Genomic DNA, 24357 nt, shown 5'->3' with positions numbered 1-24357 from the left:
GAAGTGTTAACTGCCCATGGGGCAAACTTTGAGCCATGAGAGAGAGGAGACAGAAGGGAGCGACATGTACATTTCCTCTCCAACCTCTCTCGTGTGGACTGTTTCAAGACTCAGTGTTTCTGCAAAGCTAGTCCACAGATGCCCTGCTTTAGCCAAGTAGCTGGCTCTGTCTATTTGTGAAGAGAGGTGGGTGACACGTCACCTTGTACTTCTTCCCATCCTCCCCTCCTTGTTTCCCATTTCCCTCACTCTCACTGCCCTGGTACTGCACCTCCCTGAGAAGCGTTAGCACTTAAGCTTTGCCTCAAGCTTTGTTTTGCGGAGAACCCAGGCTCCAACAATATCAACAGTAATCACTAAAATGTTTTGAGCACTTACCATGTGCCAGGCACTGCTAAGGACTTTACGCATATTATCTCATTTAATTCCTTTCCATAATTGTATAAGGCAGATGCTGCTGTTACTCCACTTTAGTGAGGAGGAAACTGGATCCAAAGGGCTTATGTAATGTGCCCAAATGACAGTATCAGAGAGCACACCGGGTAGGGTCAAGCACAGCGCTGGACACAGAGTGAGCCCTCAGGGTCAGTAGATGGGTCATTAATTTGTATATTTCTCACCAGCACCTTTTCTTCTAAGGCAATCTTTCCAGTGATTCACTCCCTGAATACTACCAACGAAGAACTCAAAGAGGAAATCAGAAAATACCTCGAGACAAATGAAAATGGAAACACAATACTCCAAAATCTATGAGACGCAGCAAAAGCAGTTCTGAGCAGGATGTTCATGGCGGTGCAGGCCTTCCTCAAGAAACAAGAACATCTCAAACAGACAACCTAACCTACCGCCTAAAAGAATCAGAAAAAGGAGAGCAAACAAAGGCCAAAGTCAGCAGGAGGAACTGATAAAGGTCAGGGAGGAAATAAGTAGATAAAAAAGATAAATGAAACCAAGAGGTGTTTTTTTTTTTCTTTTTGAAAAGATGAACAAAACTGATAAATCTTTAGCCAGGCTCACTGAGAAGAACTCACCGAGAAGAAGAGAGGGCCCAAATGAACAAAATAAGACATGAAAGAGGAGAACAACTGACACCACAGGGCCCCAGGACCAATAACTCTTAAGTCCGCCATCTGCATCTGGTGTGAGCTTAGCAGCAAGGCGTTCCCCAGGTACCTTTCTTGTCCCACCTACAAACCGGGGCTAATCACGTCACATGTATAATTCTTGTCTATTACACAACTGATAGATCATTATTTCTCATCACCCAATAGGCTAATTATTGAGTTCTCCTGTGGCTATCTCCTACAAAAACAGCAGCTATCACCCACGAAAACAAAGTTTAGGTCCCCTTGGGCACAGGTGGGCCAATTTGAGAGGCTATGCTGACGGAAGACCAGGAAATACCAGCTGGGAGTCAGCAGAGTTCCCAGGACAAACGGCAGTCGGGAAGTCATAACCCGACTGTAACTGCACAGGGAAAACATCTGTAACTTGGCTTCAAGCACAACAGCCAGGGCTCTGTCTCCCCAAGAACAGAATCACATCGCAACAATTACACAACTTCTGCAGCCACAGAGGCACCTGCACTGACTGGCAAGCAGCTCCGGGAGCATGGGAGCCGTTTGAGTGTCTGAAGCGGTGTTGAGTGCCCCTTCGTGATTAACACAGACTTTCCAACTTGGTATAATTATTAATCTAGGTCATTAGAAAACGAAAGGCAAGCCCGGGGCCCCATTCCTCCCTTCAGCAAATATTAAACCCCGACTTTGTGTCAGAAACTATACAGTGGTGAACAAAGACAAGGTTTCTGCCATCAGGGTACCCTTATGACGATGTAGCCCTCAAGGCTGTGACTGAATGAGCAGAAAGCAAAGGTGACTCAGTGATTAAGAGATCCTCTCACTGTATGAAACGTGTAAAGTTTAGATCGTCTTCTCTTAGGGAGTCGACTCACCCTTTGTCCTAGTTTTTCTTAAAGCTTATCCTTAGATCTTTTGCATCAGAAATACCCAATGTTCAGAGCTACTGAGAACATAGTGGGTGGAGACTCAGAATGTACATAATGAAGATGCTCACTAGGGAAATTCTGTGCTCACTAAAGTTTGGAGTACCGTCTTGGTCCAAAGCCCTGGGAGGTCACGACTCACACCTACCTGTTTGGGCGGGTCCCCGAGGCTTGGCAGCAGCTTTGTGAGATGGAGGGAGGCGCAGGAGGCTGGTGGTGGAGGACAGTGGCAGTCCCTCCGGAGAAAGGGCAGGGTGATAGCCCTGGCAGGGCTGCTGTCTGCTGGCTTCTTCCCTTAGGCTCTTCCTTATATGGGCACAGCAGGTACTGCCTCACCTTAGTTAAACAATGACTCGGGCCTCGGCGCCTCCTGAAGAGAGACAGGATATTGGATTTAACTGCAAATCTTCCCCAAAGATGCTCCACCCCGAGCCTATCTCCACCTGATCCTACCTCACTTCCTGATTTCTTGGCTGCCTGAGTTGTGGTCCTCCACTGTTTCTAGACAACTCCATTTCTTGTTACTTCAGGGAGTTTTATTTCAGAGGAAATGCTGAGGGAAGTGGGGAATCGCCCTTCCTTCCTGCCTCGTTCTCATGGGGGAATGTACCCTCGCCACGTGAAGCTCGAAGATCATCGTAGATGCTCCCAGTAAATCACATCACGTGGGCTCTGTGCAGAAAGAGCATCTTCTCTCCACAAATAAAATGGCAGACCCCATTCACCCCTGGGCGTGGTGAGACCCAGGGAAGGTCTCCGCACCATCCCAGCTTAATGGGTCGTGGAGAAAGAGATGAGGCAGGTAAAGCAGACGTTTCCCGACTCCAGAACCCTGAGAGCCCTGGCTCCCCTGTGTTGCAGGCGAGGATGATGAAATAGGAGAAGCAAGAAAAAAATGTGGAAATCACCGGGAACTGATGGGCTGGATACATCCCCACCCGTGATGGCTGGGGAGAGATGGGGTCTCAGACATAGAAGGACGCATCAGAGCACTTGTGAAGTGCGGCTCAGACCACACCCCAGGAGGCAGCATGGTGGGCGGGAGGGGTCCCTCCATGACTGGAAGTGGGTTTTGATCCCAGTTCTACAGTTTCTGGCTGGCATAGGCAAGTCCCTTCCCCTCTGAGTCTCAGTTGACTAATCTGTGAAGTGAGGTTTATGATTCTTACCTCGTCTCCCTGATATTTTTATTCACTGGGATGCCAGCACCCCACGGGACACACTCTGTTAGAACTTTCACCATGAATACAGTAAACAATAAACACATTGTTGTACAAATATAATTAATCAATGGACAGACATGTCTGTGGTGCATGCCTCAAAATACCAGATCCTGGAGACAATGCTTCCTCCTGCCCTCTCTTCTTTTCACTTTCTTCTGTCCACCCTTCTATTCCATCTCTCCTGCCTTGATCATTCCTTTACAAATTATCTCATGGTGGCCACCTGTTCCAGGCACTGTGCTGGGCCCAAGAGACAACATCAACATGAGTAGACTCAGTGAGCCCTAGTTACTTAGAATCTAAAGAGAGCCACACAGGAAACCAGGACCTACAAAATCAGCAGAATCATTTCACTTGTGATCAGTGCTGTGGAGGGAAACCTCATCTTGACTGAGGAGTCACGAGAGGCTCCACTAAGGAGTGATGGATGGTGGGGAGCCCGCCAAGAGGAGGGTACTGAGGTGGTCCAGGCAGGAATGAGTACATATCCCAGGTGGACAGCTTGATGGATTTGCATAAAGTGAAACCCAAGTCAGCAGCACCCAGATTAGGAGGCAACATTACCAGTGCCCCAAAGCCCCCTTGGTAACCCCTCTTCCCATCACTATCCTCCAGGAGAGCCCCAAGGTAACCTGACCCCGGTCCTGTGCAATCTGATAAGCTCCATCCTCTTCCTTGTTCATAAGAAAACAAATTCAGTGTTGATTTAGGGAATTAAATCAAAAGTCCTTGCAAAATATGACAAAGGGGACTATTGTGGTAGAACAAACAAGTAAGTATCCAGAGTATTTGCCATGTAATCAAATGGATCATCTAACAGATTTCACGTACTTTCACATTCATCTGTGTGTGTGTGTGGCAGGGGAAGTCAAGTCAACAAAGTGGGATGGTTTTTCTTAGTGCCAAGAAGTGTGATGTGTAGGCTCACCCAGCTTGAGTGCTGGGCTGTGGACTGTGTTCTGGACAGATTAGGAACTGCCTGAGTCACGCTCTTAGACTCAGAGCAACAGGTAACAAATCTAACACTATCCGCAAGAGGAGCACTAATAAACACTCAAGTTTTCAAACCCAAGTGTCCCACTCTACCACGTACTTATTGTAAAATTTTGGACAAGCTACTTAACACCAAGCCTGTTTCCTTACTCCAAAATGGTGATAATAATAGAATCTGACTCATGGGCCATCTTGAGAATTAAAAAAAAAAAAAAGCAAAGGCGGGTGAACTGCTTACTACTAAGTCTGATTCACAGTAACTTTGCAATAAAGAGTGGCTGTTATTTAGTAAAGCCAGACGTGGTACCTGGCTGGTGGGAGTTCAGGAGAACCAGGTTAGGAGAGAGACAGGGACTTCTCAGGTGGAAACTATGGACTCTTATGGGAAGGATAAAGGTGATGCCCCAGGCCAGGGAAGCAGAGCTTGACAATGATGAAGAGAACGTCCGGAAAGGGAAATGAAACTCATCTTCCTTCATTTCTTAAAGTTCTGTTTCAATAACAAGTAAGTCTACATACTGCAGTATTGCCTGAAGAAAGCAACAGAGACTAACATGATGTATGTTTCTGGTGTTGTCATATGCTGCCAACCCAAGAAAGACAGAGGCATTTGTCCAAGGAGAAATGAGCTTTGCTACCTATGTGGAAACCTCTGTAATGGGTGGGCTGAAGGGAGATGGACCCCTTTGTGGCCCTCTGGTTTGATGGCCGTGGTGGGGCAAGACTGGGGAAGCCCAAGTCCTGCTTGTGCTGAGGGAGCAGGAAGCCAGCACTCTGACAGATGTGTGTCCGTGCCAGGGCAGGGGCACTGGGGGCTGCTCTGTCCCTTCCAATGTTCTGGCATCCGTCAGGGTAAGCTCCATCAGTGGGCACCCATGTCCATGAAAGCACAGTCCGAGGGTGGTCACTGTCATTGCAGCCTGAGGAAGGTGCATGAACCAGAACTGTCTTGACACTACAGATGGGTGAGGCGACAGGATAGAAGACTGTTACTGCTTGCTTCCTCAGTACAGACACTCTCAGAAATTGGAGGCAAGGAGGCGTAGGTCAGTCAATGCGTGTGAGTGGGCTAGGGCGGAGCAGGGTAAGCTTACCCCTACTTTCATTTTTGAGCTATCCCAGGGGCCTGTAGAAAACCCTTCCTTCTTCCTGAAAGGTGAAAAACGGGGTGGAGTAGGGACAGGTACAGATAAGATGGGTTCCAAGTTGGTGCAGAATGGCTTGAAGAGAGAGAGGAAAGGCATTTGGTAACCGGGTGGGGAAATGATGGTCTTGCCCAGAAAAATCAGTGACTGACCTTGTCAGTGAGCAGACCTTGGGGAGGAAGAGGCAGGGTGCCCAGGCCAAAGATCGATAAGCAGGTTCCTACAGGGACTAGGAAGACACTGAACCTGGTGGCAGGACCAACCCAAATTCACATGGGGCTGCGGCAGGACTGCTTGGTTTGAGTCATTTGTCTGAAAAGAGCCGGAGCCCAGTCAAGCCAGCGCAGCTTCTGCCCATGGGTTTCTGGGCTTCCCCATCTGTCCCCCAACGTAATGAACAAGAAAATTCACTAAAAAGGATGTCTATGCTCATCTGATGGGATGGAAAGAAAGGGATGTCCTGAAGAGACTGTCTCCATCTAAGCCAGTCTTGGGGTGACCAAAGGAGCTACAACAGAGCAGATAAATGAATCCCCAGAAAAAAAAAAGGAGAGCAGTGGGGGCCTTAGAGAAAAAAGAAAGGGGAAACCCTGGGTCTGAATCAGCAGAAAATTTGCATGGTGCTCTTTATGGGGCTGCTAACTGCCCACTGACACACTGTCTAGGAAGATAATCAAAGTAATTTCATTAATATGAATGATGGCATCCTCATAAAGTAACTGAATGAGGAAGTTAAAACTGCCGAGTACTGTGTCTGAGGAATACACAGAGGCCGCGTGAAGATCAGGCTCAGAGATGCCAGTTGTGACCCCAAAAATCGTCCTCCTTGATAGAGATGCTACTGGGGAGGTGTGTATAAGCCTATTAATATCTATTTTTATCCACCTTCGAGCCATACTTACACCATTAGACAATGGGCCAAGCGGGAAGATAAGTATCGTGTGCTCGGGGGCAAATTCTGCATCTGAACAATCAAGCTTGATTCATTTCTTGTTCACTCATCATGGTAACCTTTTATTATGCAAAACTGTCGATTGAATGGCACAATACAAAAAAAGAAAAAATATTTGGGGCAATTCACCAGCCATGTTTACCAGAGCTGCTAAAAGGGAAAAAAAGAAAACAAAACAAAAAAACTAACTAGAAAGAATTTGCTGAAGAGGATTCTCAGGCTCTGCTCAGATCCTCCTTGGCGAGCTGATCTGGTCATCGAGGAACTGAACTCCTGCTCCAGTGTGCCAGGAGCAGGTGAGCAGGCCTTTGCTGCAAAGAAAGCAAAGCTTTTCTATCAGCTAACTGGTATAAAGAACAAGTTCCCTGGAAACGAGCTCTCAGTAGCAGTTCTCAAACTTAAGTGCACAAGATTCATTGAGAGGGGACGCTGGGGGTGTGTTAAAAAACGTGGATTTCCAGGCCTCACCCTATAGATTTCTGTTTAGTAGGTCTCTGGGGTGGGGCCAGAGAATCTACAGGTTTGACAGGCGTCTCAGGGGAGCATGCATTGAGAGTGAATCCCTGCAGTAGCCCTGGTTGAGGCTGGTCCACTACTTAGAAAAGGCATCCTCCTCATCACATGCACACATGGGCCCTGCTGGCACACTGGTGCTGTCAGAGGGGTCTCCCAGCCTTCACAGAGACCCCTCTGCCAGCTCAGCCCTGGGTCCAGTGAATGATCTTCAGTGGTAAGTCAGTGCCCGTCCAGCAGAGGGCAGAGTAAACGTGTCTGACAGCTAAATGATTTGCCATTCTGCCTGTGCATTAGAATCACCTGGGAAGATTTAAAAACCACTCTTGGGCCCTACCCCTGACCAGTCAAGTCAGAATCTCAGGGTTGAGTGAGAGTGCTCCTGGTAATAATGTATTTGAAAAGATCCTTGTGTGATTCTAGTGTTCAGCCACGATTGAGAGGCACGGGTTTAGTCTCTTTCTCACTTCCTGGGTCATTTTCTACTGTCTCTCTTATGAGTGGGGATACTTCCAATAGTTCAGTGCTTGGACCACACCTCTCGCTATCTAAAGGCTCCTGTTCTGCCACCCTATCCAGGCCTGCTCTTTCTCAGAGAGCACTGTGCCTCCCCTATACACACTCCTCTTTTCCCTCAGGGCGGTGCTAGGGGAGCACCCGGTCTTCAGGAGTCCTAGAGGGAAGGTGTGCATTTCTGTACCCCCTTCCTTCACAGTGTGTCAATGACTCATGGTCTAATGGTCTTAGAGCAAGTTCCAGAGAAACAGACTGAGAAGATTTATGTGTATAGGGTTTACTGGGGAGTGTTGCTGGGATCAGTGCTTGTAAGGGAATGAAGGAAGAAGTCCAGGATAGAGAGGGGTTATGGACAGAAGAAAATGGGTGCAGGCCATTGCCACAAAGGTCTCAGCTAACCCCATGGGCAGGTCTAGACTCTGGCCCTTCAGAATTATCCCACTTTGAAGCAAGGGGCAAGCTGCCTTTGGGGAGAGGGCATGACCTCAGATGAGGTTGATTCTCTTCAGTCAAGGGTGGCTCAGGGAAATGCCTGGAGAGGGACTCAGTTGAGAGTCTTCAGTTGTCAACTTGCCCAGCAGGAAGGGAATGACATTTAGGTCTCAGTCCTGAATGAGCATCTCATCATCCATTACACCAACTTTAAAGTGGGGCTGATGAATGAGTACCTTGTGGAGTCTCTGAGGATTTAATGCAGTGGGCAAGCAAGTATCTGCAGCGATGGAGTATGCGTGAGCTGAGCCGTGCCCACCTGGGCTCTCTCTCTACCTTCTCTGACCCCTCAGGACACTCAGGACACTCTGACCCCTCAGTGGTAATGTCTCTGGGTGCTGCCCCACATTTAGCCCTGGACTTCGTTGATTCTCAGATTCCTCCTTTTCTCACTGGAGTGCCAAGAAGTGCCTTGACCAATTTTCCTTTCATTGGTGACCTGGCAAGAGGGGGATTATAATTTGGAGAGAGTGTGATAATGGTAAATAAGACACCTCCTCGATCCTCTTGGGCCTGAAGAAACCCCAGAGTCAATGTGGAGAACAACCACCCGTGGAGCCAAAGAATTGACTCAAACTGGATTTCTGCTTCATCAATGGGGTTACACTCGCCCAAATGATATTTGTTATGAGGCTGATTAAACCAGCCTTAGCAAAATTCTGTGAGACTATCAAATGAAAAAAAAAAGTGGGGCTCAAAATAATATACTCAATATGATTTCAACTATGCTATACAATGGTTCAGGAAAATTCCGGAAGTAAAAATCACAAGCTGGCACAGTAACTGCCTCTGAATGGTAAGACTGTGGTTGATTGTTTTCATGCCTTCTTTACATGTTTCTACAGTTTTAAGTTTTTCCACAGTGAGCAGGGGTTGGGGAAAGAAAAGGAAAAAAAGTGGAAAATGCACTCCTCCCACGGGGAACACACATGCCAGTGTTTCCCACTGGCTTCTCCCACGGGTGATGGGCCTGTAGGGGGCATGCAAAGCTGGATGTCCATCTAACTCAGACTCAAATGTCTGTGTGAAGAGATGCTAGCAAAGCAGAAACCTGTGCTAGTAAGTGCTTGGAGTCTGGGTGCTGAGTGCTTTGGGGGAGCCCTCATTGTCAGCTTCAGAATGCCTGCTGTGTGGGGTGGGTTTCCCAGCCCACACAGGATAATTTTGTCACCAAGGACATTTGTAGTTCTGCAGACAAGTGTCATTTCACTGGTTTCAAGTTGTTTTCAAGTGACTTAACCTGTTACTGAGAGAGTCCTTAGTAGAGAGCCAGGCACACAGGGACTGAACATCAAATGGAAAAGTTTTGATGAAGGGGAAGAGATATTCTAAGCCTAGAGGATTTTAGAGCTAGAAGGCAGTCTTAAGATAACCTGTTCTACCCCTTCGTTTTATAGGGGAGCCCTGGAAAGGTTCATAAGAAGCCTGGGTCTGACTCCTGTCTGAATTGAGACCAACATTCTGCAACTATAGGCTGTTGGAATGTGTTGTGGGTTGAACTATCTGCTCTAATATAAATGTTGGGCTCCTAACCCCTAGTACCTCAGAATGTAACCTAATCTGGATAGATGGTGATCAAGTTAAGTTGAGGTCATTCAGGTGGGCCCAAATCTAACGTAATTGGTGTCTTTAGAAAAGAGGAAATTTTGGATGCAGAGACAGATATGCATATAGGGAGAACGCCGTGTGGAGACTGGAGTTACCTCTGCCCAAAACAAGGAAATACCAGAAGCTATAAAAGAATCCTGGAACAGATCTTGCTGAGTGCCTTCAGAGACATCCTGATCTCTGACTTCTAATCTCAGAACTATAAGGAAATAAATTTCTGATGTTTAAACCACTCAGTTTGTGGTATTTTTATTACAGCAAATCCTGGCAAATTAACATAGAAAGTTGTCAGAAGAAGGACTTACAATGTTGGCCCTACTGGCTAGAAGAGGAGAACCTACGAATTTCAATAATCTAGGTCAACCCTGTACCTCATGACCATTAACTGAGGTTGGGACATTCACTCATAGAAAACTAGATTATTTGCTGCAAATCTGGAAACTCAGCTGATAACCCAAACATCTGAGAAACTAAATATTGTCTGTGGTTTGGAACAGCTACAGCACAGCATGTCCTTCAAGAGATTGCCCTGTCTCCACAGAATGTGGCTGACTCTGGACCAGGAGAGAAGAGCTCAAGTCTGAGTTATGAAATACAAGGATTGGACTTGCTTCTGTTCCTTATTGAATTTCAAAGACAAGTTTCATTCACAGACCCCAATAAGCTCCCAAATGCCATTAACTAAGGAATCAATCTGAACTGGCTTAACCCAATGACCAGGTGTGTTAGCATGAGAAACAAGAGAAAGGCAGATGATGAATAAAATGCAAGAAGTATAGTTCCTTTCCCATTTTTAGTTGAAGCTTTTCTCGAATCCCTGCAGTTCAGTACCTGAGTTCTTTCTATTAGTAAGAAGTGAGGTGTAGGGATGCTTGGCTCTGAGAGATGCTGTCTGGTCAGGACCAGTCTTGGAGATAAGGAATTCAGACCAACTGTGCTTTCTCTCCTTTCCTTCTTTAGCTTGCTTGTTGCATTGGATCTCACAGAGCAGTGAGGAGCCCCTGGGTGAGAAACTGCCTTTTCCCCAGATACCTTTGTTTCCAGGAATGTGGTCTGAAATTCTAATCTGTTGATACCTTTATTAAATATACTGATTTAGCCAGAAAAATGCCATACCATCACTATGGAGAAAGAATTAGTTCTGACGACTGAAAAGCAACTTGGAACTTGAAGGTGTGTGTCCATGAGGATGCACCTGTATGTAAGGCAATGTGCAACCCTGAAAGAGCCCTGGCCTGGAACATGGGAGATGGAAGAGATTAAGCCATTTTAAAAGATGTTTTCTTAAAAAAAAATCAGTGGCACTGTTTCTTCAAATTTTAATTGGAAGTCAAAATAAATAAAAATTAGTAATTAAAAAAACGGAGTTGCTCTGTTTAAAAAAATGGCTAAAAGACTTGATTAGACATTTATCCAAAAAAGAGGTATAAATGGCTAAGATGCACAAGAATAGGTGTTCAACATTATTAGTCATTAAGGAAGGGAAAATCAAAGTGGCAGTGAGATACTACTTTACATTCATCAGAATGGCTATTATCAAAAAGCCAGAAAGTACTAACTACGGGCAAGGATTTGGAAAAATTGGAACCCTTGTGCACTGATGGTGGTAGTGTAAAATAGTGTACTCACTAGAGAAAACCGTTGGGAGGTTCCTTAAAAAATTAAATATGGAAATACCATATGATCCAGCAATTCCACTTCTGGGTATATATTCAAAAGAAGTAAAAGCCAGGGACTCAAACAGAACCCATCTTCATAGCAATGTTATCACCAAATGGTCATAGAAGGCCATTTAATGGCTACAGAAGGAAGTAACCCAAAAGTCCATTGAAGAATAAATGGATTTTTTAAGAGGTACATACACATGATGGGATATTCATCAGTCTTAAAAGGAAAGGACATTTTGACATATGCTCCAACTTGAAGACATTATGGTAAGTGACATAAGCCAGTCTCAATAGGGCAAATGGTGTATGATTCCACTTCTGTGAGGTACACTGAGTGGTCAGTTTTATGGTATGTGCATGTTACCATGAAACAAAATTTAAGTTTACAACAAAAGAGCTGCTCTGACTGAATTGTGAAATCTGATTTATGCATTTGGGCTTTCAAATAATATTCCCCCCTCTTTTTCCCACCCCAGATGCAAGGTCCCTGAAGCACCTCGGAGGAATCCAAAAGGAATCAGGAGCACAGCTTAGTAACCCTGGACTCCAGAACCCAGACGTTCATCCCAGCGCTGTCCTCACAGGAGTTCAGGATACTCAGGAGAATTTCTGCCCCCTGGGGCATTTTGCCCTCTGGGATGGGGCATCAAAACTGCAACCAGGACCTTCCCTTCTCCACCCTGTCCTCCTCTTCCACCTTCTCCAGCTAACAAAAGCAAAGTTTTAGATTTCAAGTTACAAAACAGTATAAAGAATGTTTACAGCAGCACTATTTACAATAGCCAAGACGTGGAAACAACCCAAATGTTCATCGACAGATGACTGGATAAAGAAGATGTCATATATATATATATATACACATATACATACATACATACATACATACATACAGTGGAATACTATTCAGCCATAACAAAGAATAAAATAATGCCATACGCAGCAACATGGATGGCCCTGGAGTTCATCATTCTAAGTGAACTAAGCCAGAAAGAGAAAGAAAAACGCCATATGATATTGCTTATATGTGGAATCTGAAAAAAAAGGACACAAATGAACTTATCTACAAAACAGAAACAGACTCACAGACACGGAGAACAAACTTATGGTTACCAGGGGATAAATGGGGTGGGAAGGGATAAATTGGGAATTCAAAAATTTTGAGGAGTGATGGAAATATTTGCTATCTTGATTGTGGTAGTGGTTTCATTGATGTATACATTTATCAAAATTCATCAAATTGTATATCTGAAATATATGTAGTTTACTGTACAGGAACCATACCACAATAAAGGCGTTAAAAAAAACACACTGAACATGGCATTTCAAAACTGTACCTTTAAGTATAATATAAATTATGCCCCATTTAAAAAAGAATTGCTAAAATGAAAAAAAAAGAATTATAAGAAATAAAACAACCATTCTTAAGAAATTCGCTGTCTAAAGTGATCTAAAGTCTACCATAAGACTACCCTTACTATGCGAAGAGCTTAAGATCTTAAAGCAGCCACATCTATTCCTGAGAAATGCTTATGTGGTTAGTAGATATCTCTATGTCTATCTCTATATCTACATCTATTTGAGTCTGGTTCATCATTTAGATAAATGTTCCCTCCTCTTATAACCAGGTTGATCACCGCAGGGCCTGCCAACAGTTTGATCTTGACCCTTCAGGGACTTGCATAATTTGCTTTTTCCTGGTTGAACCTGAGGTAAAACTGGCTATGACATGGGATCAAGGGAATTTCTCTTAATTTCAAATTTTTATGAGAGGCTGTAGCTTCTAGAAGGCTTCATTTCAATGATTTTTTTTTAATAAAGGAGCAAGAGAGTGAGTTTAAGAATGATGACTCACAGGGTTGTGCTCAATGGAAATCCTTCTGAAAGAAACTTTTATTTTACCTTATTTTATTTTATTCTGTTATTTTATTTGAAAAGATAAGTTTGCCAGACTGAATTTGGATGTAGCTTGGAAACCTGCCTATTATGATAGAGATATAGTAGGCAGATTTCCCCATGGGCAATGTTTCATCTCTAAAACTTGTTTTAAAATGTGTTTTTAATCTATATGTTTCCTCAGGAGAATACTATGCAGACAGTAAGATATAACACTAGTTAACATGCAGGCAATCCCCTTCTAAATGTCAAACTATCTGCTTTTGTGATGATTCCATGTGTTTGGGGTTATCTACATGTATAATCCCTTAAATGAAAAAGCAAAGAGGACTTTGTTTTGTAGAAAACTAATCTGAAGGGGGCTTGTAATTCAGGAAAGTCGGCTCAGTGTTATTTGTGAAATATATCCAGAAATTTATTTCTGTCGGTTTATCATTGTCTTTCAGTGTTTGTATGTATATTTAAATGCTAACTTCATCAGAAAGTGTTCAGGTGAGTCATGTCAAATGCAGTCAGTCAAGGAGAGCTTCCAGGAGGAGGCAAAACATGTAGGCAGTGATTTCAGGAGAAGAGACATGGTTCACCAGGGACAAGAAGGGGAGGATTTTCCAGAAAAGAGAGAAAGTCCAAGGATGATGAGTAGCAAGTTGGTTTGTCTGAATTAAACAGAATCCAATGCAATGGGAACAAAGGGCCTTCTCTAAAGGCATGAACACTGGAAGGTCAACCAAAATGGTAACGTAGGAGTTTTTGGACTCCCTCCTCCTACAGACGCATTGAATAAACAATCTACACACAGAGCAATTACCTCTGAAAGAAATCCAGAAACTAGCTGAGAAACTCCTATACATCAGGTGAATGAGATAGGAAAGGCTGAGACACACTCTTGTTATAAACCTCACACCTGGCATAGCATCATACAATTGGGAAGGAACTCCCAACTCCCAGATTTTCTGTGAGACACTGGGACCCCACATTTACTGCTCCAACTTCTAAAACTTCTACTTGAGCAATAAGGTCCCAAAACATCTGGCTCTGAAACCCAAGGAGGCTTGTATCCAGAAGACTTATAGGACTGTAACAAAGGTGCAGTCGTTAACAGGCATGCCGGCACTCTCCACACTCTCCAGGACTACTCCCATAGGGTTAGTACAGAGGGAGCAAAGGAAATTGCCCATATGCCCATTACCCATATGCTAAATATATGCTGCTTACAAGAGACTCAGTTTAACTTACTGGATACAGTAGACTGAAAATGAAAAAGATAGTCTATGCAAATGAAAACCAAAAGAAAGCAGAAGTAGCTATACTTACATTAAACAAAACAGACTTTAAGCCAAATACAGTAATAAGAAACAAAGAAGTCCACTATATAATGATAAAGGGCCTAATTCATCAAGAAGATATAATATTAGTAAATATTTATGCATCCAGAGGAACACCTACATATATAAAGCAAATATTAAAAGACCTAAAGAGAGAAATAGAAACAATAATAGTAAGGGACTTAAATACCTCACTTTCGTCAATGAATAGATCATCTAGACAGAAAATTAATATGGAAATATTAAACATGTTAGATCAGATGAACCTAACAAACATTTACAGGCCATTCCATCCAAAAGCAACAGAATATACATTCTTCTCAGGCACACATGGAACATTCTCCAGGATAGATCATATGTTAGGCTACAAAACAAGGCTTAATATAAATTTTAGAACACTGAGACCAAATCAAGCATCTTTTCTAACCATAATGGTATAAAATTAGAAATCAATTACAAGAACAAAACTGGAAAATACACAAATATGTGGCGATTAAACAATATGCTTCTGAACAAGCAATGCCTCAAAGATGAAAACAAAAGAGAAATTGAAAAATCTTGATATTAGCTGAAACTATTGTGAGAATCATTTCACTATATATATATAGTTTATATATATATATATATATATATGTAAACATGCTGTATGCCTTAAACTTATAAGGTGATGTATGTTAATTATTTCTTAATAAACATGAAAAAAGAAAATATATCATAAGACAAATTAAAATGGAAACACAGCATACCAAAAGTAGTGAGATTCAGCAAACCCAGTTCTAAGGTGGAAGTATAAAGTAATAAATGACTACATTACGAAAGAAGAAAGATCTCAAATAAACAGAGTTTACACCTCAAGGAACTAGAAAAGGAAGAACAAACTAAGCCCGAAGTTAAGAGAAGGAAGGAAATAACAAAGAGTAGAGTGGAAATAAATAAAATAATAAAAAGACGATAGGGAAACCTCAGTGAAACTAAAATCTATTGTTTTGAAAAGATAAACAAAATTGACAAAACTTTCGGTAGATTTAACAAGAAAAAAGAGGACTCAAATGACTAAAATTTTAAACAAAAGAGGAGACATTAGAATTGATACCACAGAGATACAAACGATTATAAGAGACTGCTATGGATAAGTATATGCCAACAAACTGGAAAACCTAGGAGAACTGGATAAACTTCCAGAAACATACAAGCTTCTAAGATTTAATCATGAATAAATAGGAAATGTGAACAGACCAATTGCTAGCAAGGAGATTGAATCAGTAATCAAAACCTCTCAACAAACAAAAGTGCAGGACCAGATGGCTTCACTGGTGAATTCTACCAAACATTTAAAGAACACCAATCCTTCTCACAATCTTCCAAAAACTGAAAGAGAAAGGAACGCTTCCAAACTCCTTTCACAAGGCTGGCATTACCCTGATATGAGAGCTGGACAAGGAAACTACAAAAAATGAAAACTACAGGCCAACGTCCCTGAGGAACATAGATGCAGTCTGAATATAACACCAAAAGCACAAGCAATTAAGAGCTTCCGCATAGCAAAAGAAACAGTCAACAAAATGAAACAGCAACCTATGAAATAGGAAAAATATTTACAAATCATGTATCTGATAAAGGGTTAATATTCAAAATATAGAAAGAATTCATACAAATCAGTAGCAAATCCCTCAAACAACCCAGTTAAAAAATAAGCAGAGAAATTGAACAGACATTTTTCCAAAGAAGACATCCAAATGGCCAACAGGGACATGAAAAGAATCTTGACATCAATAATCATCAGGAAAATGCAAATCAAAATCACAAAGAGATATCACTTTACACTTTAAGGAAGGAAATCTGACACATGTTACAACACGAATGAACCTCGAGGATGTTATGCTAAGCGAAATAAGCCAGTGACAAAAGCACGTATAGGTTTCCACTTCTATGAGGAAACTAGAATAGTCAAATTCACAAAGACAGAAAGGAGAATGGTGGTTACCAGTGATCAGGGGAGAGGGCAATGGGGAGTCAATGTTTAATGGGCAGAGAGTTTCAGTTTTGCAAGATGAAAAGAGTTCTGGAGTTGGATGGTAGTGATGGTTGCATAGCCATGTGAATGTACTTAATGTCACTGAATTGTACACTTAAAAATCGTTAAGATGGTAAATTATATATGAAACCACAATTTAAAAAAGTTATTTTCATCTGATTTGAATTAAAATCCAGATAATGCTAGGTCCCAGATAAAGCAATAAAGTTAGCGATAGAGTTGGAAGGCAGGGGGCCAAATTGTGGAGGGTCTCAAAAGCCCAGCTGAGCTGGGAGGTACGAGGAGCCATGGGAAAGAGACATGGAGAGACTGGTACTGCAGGAGGACCAGTCTGACAGTCATGCTCAGGATGAACCAAGCAGGGGGAGCAGGAGAGGAGAAGGAAGCCAAAAGTCATCAAAAGCCTCTGATACCCTGGATGCTCTACATATGCATCCATATTTACAGCTAAGGAGATAAAGACTAAGAGAGACTTGTCCAGGGTCCCAGAGGTAGCAGATGGCAGATCCCCTGTCTCGAGCTCAGATCCCACATCTCTGCTGTTTTCTTCATACCAAGCTGCTTCTCCCGTGTATTATAAATGAATGAAAGGAGGGAGAATGGTGGGAGAGGAGAAGAAGACAGAGGGAATGGGGAGAAAGTAGAAATATGGAGGAAAGAAAGGGAATGCCAGGGGAAAGGAAGAGGAGCTTCAAAGCTGCAAGCAAGAACAAACTTTTAAATAAGACCCTGAGTCTGCATTGAACTTTTGACAATTACGGTTTGTCAGCATGGTAACTGATTCATAATTATTTTATGGGATTTTAGCAAATCTATATGTAACTGGCTCAGAGCAGTTGCAGAGCTGTTAATCCTGAATGTTTATTATCCACCATTCAATAAATAGCTTAATAAATCTAAAGAAGTCCAATTTATGGGGATGGTTATAGCATGCTATTCAAATTCCAAGCAATTACTATAAAACCACATCTATTGAGGGTAATGCAGTTTTTTAAATTTGATATTGGAAGATGCTGGAACTTGACATCCCTTTGAACTATTCTCTGCTTTATGTCTGGGCCACAGAGGGCCAGAGCCAGACAGAGGTCAGAGGCTGTCTCTGGGCTGCTGTCTGCCAAGGCGATGGAGTGAGATGGGACATAGGCTTATCCATTTCCATGATGTTTAGTGATATAGGTTCTGGGTGACAGTGACATTTCAAGGCTGTTTGGTTCCCTGTTCAGGGCTTACCTCTGACCCTGGTGTGGTAGAGTATGCCGTAGCCCAGGTTGGGTGAGCTTTGAACATCTTCTAGAAGGTGAGCGATTTGGGAAGAGCCAGATCAGAGACTTCTCTGCTGACCTCCAGGAGCCCAAGGCAGCCACAAAGAGGGCTATATGTAGAGAAGAAGGGAGGCAGACACACTCACACTCACACATACTCTCACACACACACACTCTCACACTCACACACAGACACTAGATGGACCCCCTGGCCCATGGATTTCCTTTCATTCCCTGACACTTTGCCTTCCATTCTCTCTCATTAGGGAGGGAGCAGACAGAGAGTCAAGTGGAAAAGATCCTGGCCTAAAGACAGCAGATCTGGTCCTGGCCTTGGTTCTTATCCTTACTATGTTGTCTTGGACAAGTCACTTCAACTGCAGGGCCTGACTTTCCCCTTCCAGGTCTGACCCTCTGTGGTTCTATGCTTCAGTGAGAGAGAATGGTAGGTGAACTAGAAATACAGGCAGAAGTGCTCCACGAGGAGGAGCCCTGTCCAAACTGGTGACCAGATTTTACATCATCTATCCCCCCATTCCTGTTTGAATGGCCATCATCAAAAAGACAGGAGATAAATCCTGGCAAGGGTATGGAAAAAAGGGAACACTTCTACACCATTTGTGGGATTGTAAACTGGTCCAGCCACTATGGAAAACAGGAATGGAGGATCCTCTAAAAACTGAACTAGCATATGATCCAACAATTCCACTTTTGAGTATTTATCCAAAGGAAACAAACACTAACTTCAAAAAATCTGCACCCCTATGTTCATTGTAGCATTGCTTGTAATAGCCAAGACATGGAAACAACCCAAGTATCCACTGACAGATGAGTGGATGTATACACAATGGAACACTATTCAATCATTAAAAATGAGTAAATCTTGTCATTTAGGACACATAGGTGGACCTTGAGGGCATTATACTAACTGAAATGAGTCAGACAGAGAAAGATAAATACTGTATGATCTCATTTATATGAAGAAGAAGAACAACAAAAAACCCAAAAGCCAAACTCATAGGAAAAGAGATCAGATTTGTGGCTACCAGAGGCATGGAGTAGGGAGACAGAAAATAGGAAGAAGGTGGTTAAAAGGTACAAGCTTCCAATTACAAGAAAAATGAGTACTAAGGATGTCATGTACAACATGATGACTATAATTAACACAGCTGTGTAACACATATGAACATTGTTAAGAAAGCAAATCATAAGAGTTATCACAAATTTTTTTTCTTTTTTCCTTTTTTTAGTAGTATCTATATGAGATGATGGATGCTAACTACATTTATTGTGATAATCATTTCTCAGTATATGTAAGTCAAGCCATTATGCTATATACCTTAAATTTATACAGTGACGTGTTAATTATGTCTCAATAAAGCTGGAAAAAATGCAAAAAAAAAGAAAATACATTTTAAAAATACAGACTTAAAAGTTAGAAAAGACTTTATATCATCAAAGGGCAGGCACCTTCCTCCTGCCCATAGATTTATTAAGCACCTGCCTATTCAGTATGAAGTTCAGTGTTTGAAACTGTACATGAGTGAGACTCGTTCCTCTCCCTCCAAAGAGTTCAAATCTACTGAAGTTGGAGACACATATCCAAATAATTGTGGTACAAGGAGGTAAACGCAAAACTGGCACTTTGTAGAAAATTTTTAGAAGGACAAGAAAAGTCACTCATTTTGAGTTGGGAAGGTTGTGTTTAGGTTGGACTTGACGGAGAAACTGATATTTAAGCTAGACCTTAAAGGATAAATGAACAGAAACTCACCACTGAGAAAATGATGAAAGAGCACCCCGGGTAAACAGAGCAGCAATGGTGAAGAAGCACGGAAATACATCCATTCATCTGTGATGTCCCAGGAGCAGTTTGGGGGCACAATACAATAGTAAATAAGACAGAATCTCAGATTTCATGAGTTTTACAGGCAAGAGAGTAGGGACAGGTATTAAAAAGTCAAACATATCAATGAATAAAGTGGCCTTAATGGACAAGCCTATGTGCTTGAAGTGTGGGGTGCATGTTGGGGAAAAAACTGGGCATGAGCTTGAAAAGATACAAACTTCAAAGAAGTAGAAGGCCTTGAATGCAGTACTAAGGAATTCGGTTTGTCCTTTAGGTAGTGGGGAACTGACAAAGATTTTGGCAGTGGAGAAACATTACCAGATACATGTTTTACAACTAAAACCAAGTAAAGAATACATCAGTGGGAAAGAGACTAGATGCTGAGAAAGCAATCAGAGTGTTACTACTATGATCTAAGAAAAAAGATGATGAGAATGGATGCAGGGCCATATCCGTAGGAATGAAGACAAGGAGAGAGATTTGAAAGGCATTTCAGAGGCACAAATGAAATTTGGTGACATGAGCAATGACTGAGAAAGAGGCAAATACACTATTCACAGATTGAGTGACCTGGTAAGTATTTACCTGATTCTCAAAGATAAGGAATACAGACAAAAGGGGAAGTTAAAGGAAAACCATGAAGTTAAAGTTAAGGTACCTATGGAACAGCTCATAAGTTGACAGAAGTGTCATCTTGGAGCTTATTAATCCAGGCTGGAGTTAGTGATTGGAGAATCTTCAATCTAAAAGTATGAATTTAAAAATAAAGAATCAATTCTCCGTCTTTCCCCAGAGGAAATGCATGAGGCCACTCAGAGAAGAATAGAGAAGAAGACTAAGCCACACTGATGAAACTCATGCAGAAGAAGGTAAGTGAAGAAATTCAGAATGAACGCTGAGGAAGAATGCTGTCTGAGAATCAAGGGAGGAACGTGAAAAGATGAAGGGGATTTATAAGGAAAATGCCCCCTGAAGGCCAACCAAACCCAGGGGAAGAAAGGGCCATTTAGTAATTCGGCAGTGAGAAGGCTCTTGGGAGAATTTGGGCTAAGCCATTTTATTGAAATGATGGGAGCAGAATGTATTATGTAAAAGATTATGAGGAACCAGAAGCCTAGAAAGTAGAGAAAGCAAGCATAAAAAAACACTCTGAAAGAGTATTCCAGTAAAGGACTTGGAATGGTTGGATATTACAGTCATTACATTCACTCACTCATTCAATAAATATTTTGCAAGCTGATAATACAGAATGTATCTAGGTACTGACCTGGGAGTCATTTTAGAAACCAGTAAGATATAATTACTGCCTTCAAGGTGCTCATGCTCTTCTAAGAGAGGCAGATGCAAACATTGCACTAAAATCAACAGTGGAGGTATATAAAGGAGCAGGTGTAGATCAGAGGAAAAAAATTTGTTCTATTTGGTGGAGAATTCTGGGATACTTCCTACAGAGATGCTATAAAGCTGGATTTTGAAAGATTAAAAGGAGTTTGCCAGGCGGAAGAAGATGAGAAATTCATTCCAGAGAATGGGAACAGTACGTGCAAAAAAATGAAGGCAAGGAAGAGAATGTAATGTATCAGGGGAATTCAAGCAATCTGGTACTGCTGAAGCATAAAGTGTGCCAGGGAGTGCCAACTGATGGGGCTAAAAGGCAAATGGGTACTAGATCAGAAATGACTTCAGGTGCCATGCTTTAGGCTAAGAAGTTGGTCTTCATCTTGTAGGTGGAGATAAAAAAGGTAAGCAAGGAAAACTTGGGGTTGAAAGATCTCTTTGATTTCAACTTTTCTCTTTACTGATTCTTTTTTTTCTGTTATAGTTTATGGTGAGTCCTTGGTTCCTTTATTTTTCAGCATCCTTCTTTGATAAGAAGGACTTTTATTAAACAGCTTTTATAGTCTTGTATTATTTTTTGTGTGTAGTGTTATATTTTTTATTGGTATGTAGGTAGTAAGCAACTTTTTTAATTTCCTCTTTGAAATTAATAAAATGAAAATTTTAAAATAGAAAGAATAAATAAACCAAAAATCTGATTTTTTGATAAAACTAATAAAGCAGATATACCTCTTACAAGCCGAATTAAGGGGGGAAAAGAGAGCATAAATATAGAAAAGATCAGAAATTAAAAAATCTCACGCCACTGTTTACATGCTTGAATTGCATACTAGCAACATTTAAAACTTAGAGTAAATGTATTAATTTAAGAGGAAATGAAAATCTTGACTTGATCAACTACTAGAGAAGGAACAGAGAGATGATGAGCGAGTTATCAATGAAAAAGTCGCCAGGCCTATATGCTGAGATTTTATATAAGTTAAAAATAGGTAATTTCCATTTAAATGTTCCAGATGATAAAAAGAAACTTGACAAAGACAAAAAGGAAGAAAAACTATATCCCAATATTATTTATAAGTAAAGGTACAGAATTCTAATTGAAATATGAGCAAATAAAATCTGGCAATGATCTAAAGAAAAATGTATTATGATTAAGCAGATTTTATACTAAGGGTGGTTCAATATGAGAGCATCTATTGAAATAATCCATTATATCAATTTATACCACTGTATCAATAAATTGAATATGTATGTACATCTGCATGTGTTTATATACAAATATGATGTACACTGTATGTATTATACAAGTGTATAATATATAATATATATATGGTGTTTATCTACATCTATGTACATTAATCTAGGAGACGACAGTCTTAGGTTGAGTAGACTTTACTAATGCACCATGGACACCCAGAATGAATAAAATAAAGCACAGACCTATTTAACTGTATACAAATTAAAGTAAAACTTTATGTGGAAATATGAATGAAAATTAACTTTTACATGAAAAAGAGAAGACATAAAAGAGACATCAATGAAAATAGCAAAGTAGGAACCTCAAAAAGTTCTCTCCTCCAAAAAGGCAATAATAACACTAGTAGAAATGTTCAGAATCAACTTTTTCATAACTCTGAAAATTAACCAAAGGCTTATAGAAATCCAAGGGGCATTTATACAAGAAAAATGCCTGGATTTTGATAAGAACCATGGGCATATGGCATTTTAGCTTGTCCTATTTTCATCTCCCTCTCACCAGCTCTGCAGTAACCATGAAGACCAACAACTCACAATCACAGTCATAACCAGCAGCCTGGCTGCCACCAGGGCAACTACTTTGAAAATAACTAAAAAGTGTGTAGCAAAAGAAGTGAGACAGGACTTAATTAAGGTATACTAGAAAATACGTACTTAACACAAGTGACACAGCAATGGCGGACTGGGGTAAAAAAAGACAAGATATGTACAAGCAAATAGCATAATGGCAGAAGTAATAATACCTTATTAGTGAGTAAATTAAATGCAAACAGATTAATCATTAAATATAATTATTAAATTTGTATCAAAAGGCAGAGATTGAAAGAATGCATAAAAAATAATCCCACCACAACCTGCCTACAAGAGGACACTTGAGATTCAAAGACATACATAGGTTGAAAGTATAAGGAGGGGAAAGATATATGACACAAACCAAAAGAGAGCTGGGGTGGCTATAGAGACAGACCTGTTTTACTGTGCTTCACTTTGCTGCACTTTACAGATGCTAAGTTTTTTTATAAATTGGAGGTGTGTGGAAACCCTGCATCAAGCAAGTCTATTGGCATTATTTTTTTCCAACAGCATTTGCTCACTTTGTGTCTGTGCTACATTTTGGTAATTATTGCAATATTTCAAACTTTGTTATTATTATTATATTATTGTATTTGTTATGGTGATCTATGATCAGTGATGTTTTTGATGTTACTATTGTCATTGTTTTGGGGTGCCATGAACTGTGCCCAAATGAGATGGCAAACTTAATTACTGAAATGTCAGCAAAGGATATAGAAACTTAGTTGATAAAGCAGTGGCGGGTTTAAGTCCAAAATTGGACTGATTTCAATTTTGAAAGAAGTTCTACTACAGGTGAAATGCTATTGCATGCTACAGAGAAATCATTCATGGAACAAAGTCAATCAACACGGCAAACTTCATTGTCTTATTTTAAGAAAATCGGCACAGTCACCCAACCTTCAGCAACCACCACCCTCATCAGCCAGCAGCCATCAACACTGAAGCAAGACCCTGCACTAACAAAAAGATTATGACTTACTGAAGGCTTAGATGATAGTATATTTTTTAGCAACAACGTATTTTTAATTAAGGTATATAGATTTTTTAAAGATCTAAATCTCTTACACATTTAATAAACTACTGTATATTGTAAATATAACTTTTATATGCAGTGAGAAACCAAAAAAATTTGTGTGACTTGCTTTATTGAAATATTTGCTCTATTGTTGTGGTCTGGAACCAAGCCTGAAATATCTTCAAGGTATGCCTGTACTAATATCAGAAAATAGACTTTAAGACAAAAATTATTACCAGAGACAAAGAAGGACATAAAGAAGATTTAACAAATATAAGTACATACGCACCCAACAACAGAGTTCTCAAATGCATGAAGCAAAATATATCACAAATAGAAAGTAAAAAAATAGACATTTTAACAATAATAGTTGGAGTCCTCAATATTTCACTTTTAATAATGGATAGAACAACCAGAAAGAAGATAAATAAAAAATAGAATAATTCTATATATAGAATAGCACTATAAACCAACTAACCTGACAGACATCTATAGAACACTCCACCCAACAAGAGCAGAATAGACATTCTCAAGTGCACATTGGATATTGTCAGAGATAGGCCACATGTTAGGCCATAATACAAGCCCCAATAAATTTAAAAGGATTAAAATCAGACAAATAAATTTCTTCATCTACAATGAAATGGAATTATAAATCAGTAACAGGACATTTGATAAATTCACAAGTAAGTG

General features: G+C 41.0%; 1 protein-coding gene across 1 annotated transcript in view; it reads right to left on the bottom strand.

The window, feature by feature from the left end:
• Nucleotides 1-24357, bottom strand: part of CAPN13 (calpain 13) — a 131678-nt gene that overhangs the window by 76956 nt on the left and 30365 nt on the right. Inside the window, exon 3 of the mRNA XM_072937958.1 lies at nt 2154-2375. The gene's annotated coding sequence lies outside the window, so the exon portion shown is untranslated. The remainder of the gene's footprint in view (nt 1-2153; nt 2376-24357) is intronic.

This window comes from Vicugna pacos, chromosome 15, assembly GCF_048564905.1.
Source record: "Vicugna pacos chromosome 15, VicPac4, whole genome shotgun sequence".
Classification (NCBI taxonomy): Eukaryota; Metazoa; Chordata; class Mammalia; order Artiodactyla; family Camelidae; genus Vicugna; species Vicugna pacos.
The sequence above is the reverse complement of the archived record's forward strand: the minus strand, read 5'-3'. Positions and strand labels throughout refer to the sequence as shown.